The following is a 1,833-nucleotide window of genomic DNA, read 5'->3' on the forward strand; positions in this document are numbered from 1 at the left end:
CTGATATCCCATTTGGGCAAGTGACATGTCCTAAAGCATGTCAGCACTGATGGCTTAGACTCCTTACCTCCCTCACCTCAGTTGGTTATATCCCCTCTTTCAAATCAGAAGACAGACAAGCAGTGGTGACTCCAACTACACTTACATTTAAATGATCCATACGTCCTGTTTTCTTGGTCAAATATACTATACTATATTTCAATTTTAGTTTCCATGGTTACAGCCTGTAAACATTAGCCTAAAAATAAGAAGCAAACAGGGGCACAGGACTGTAGCTGCTCATGATTATTCTGGATATTTCATCTAACACATTGAGGAAGAAAAACAATGCACCACAGTGATTGTAAATATTGTTTGCTGAGAAGGATTGTTTACATAGGAAAATACTTATAAATAATGACTCACGAGGATATTTAGAAACAAAATAAATACACAGCTCTATGTTTTCATATAAAACAGATGCAATTACCTTTGAGATGCTAATATCCATGAGAAAAAAATTGAAAGTGGCTCTGAGTAGTTGGTTAAAAATGTGAAATAAAACTATAATTCAGCAGGAAAATAGAATAAAAGTTAAAACAATTTCATTATAATTTAAATATCTTGGAATGTTCAGAGAAAGATTTTAATTATAATTTATTATAATTACTACTCTAAGCATTGAAAACTACAATTATAACCTATTCTTTTCAAAGACACTAATTGTTCTGGCTGTATATTTTTTGTCACCCAAGTAAGCATCATTTGAACAGATGCAAATTCATTTGAGCAAATACTTCCATTAGACTGGCCCATAGGTATATCTATGAGTGTAACTAATTCTTTCACATCCTATTTGTTTTCTAGCCTCAAGTTTATTTGTAAAAATAGCATAGGACACTGGTCATCTGCAAATAGTATCTGGGTAGGTGTGCCACAGCAGTCCATCTATCTTCACACTGGCAGGAGCCTTTTCTATGGGGCCTGCACAGGGGCCTGGGCACCCTTGGGAGCCTGAACTGGAGCTGAAGCTTGGGCCTTAGCTGGATCTTTGTCCTCTGCCTTGGTTTGAACCTTGGGCTTTGGCTGGCAGAGCTTACACTCCTTGGCCATGTAGCTTCGAATCTGCTTCCCAAGCTTGGGGTGAGTGATGAAAGCCAGGTGACTGAGTTTGTGGCTGGAGCCCTTTGGCATCTTGGGCTTGATGGCCTGAAGCTTCACAAGGGACTTGATGGCTTTGCAAGAGCACTCAGTGCCTTTGCCTTGTTGGCCTGCATCTTCTTCAGGCCTTTTTTGTTGTGTTTCTTGGCAAAGCGCGTGTTCCTTAGGAACTTGGGGTCAACCCCTTTAAGAGATTTGTATCTTTGTGACCTGGATTTCTTGATTCCATTTCTGTGCCATTTGTGGGATTGGTTGTATGTGGTGTGGTTCTTGGACTTGGCCATGCACAGTAACCCACAGCTCTCACAGCACCACAGCACCTGAGACTGGAAGAGGGTCCTGCTTCTGTTCTGATACTCACTTTCCTTCATGAGAGACTATGATCATGATATTTTTTTCTTTTTCTTTTTGCCTCCAGGTTCCTTTCTTGAGCTCCTGTCTTGATTTATCTTCATCATGAACTGTAAGAAAGAGATTACATCCTATTTTTGATGATAGTTCTTAAAGGCTTTAACTTTCCTTGTAGCCCGCCACCCACCAGAGGTGGTGGAAAAGAAAGGATATGGGGGAAGTGGACCCATTTAGAAAGGTTCTTTGGAGCAACTCCTGTCTGTGTTGACTGGAAATCAGCAGTTCAGTTCACAGGTTAGCAGGCAACAGCAGTTCAATCCCCCTGCAAACACCTCATAGATA

General features: G+C 40.4%; 1 pseudogene; it reads right to left on the reverse strand.

Annotated features, from left to right (window-relative positions):
* Positions 1–954: 954 nt before the first annotated feature.
* On the reverse strand, positions 955–1,554 carry LOC127682112 (60S ribosomal protein L29-like; annotated as a pseudogene).
* Between the last annotated feature and the right edge of the window lie 279 nt (positions 1,555–1,833).

This window comes from Apodemus sylvaticus, chromosome 4 (assembly GCF_947179515.1).
Source record: "Apodemus sylvaticus chromosome 4, mApoSyl1.1, whole genome shotgun sequence".
Lineage (NCBI taxonomy): Eukaryota > Metazoa > Chordata > Mammalia > Rodentia > Muridae > Apodemus > Apodemus sylvaticus.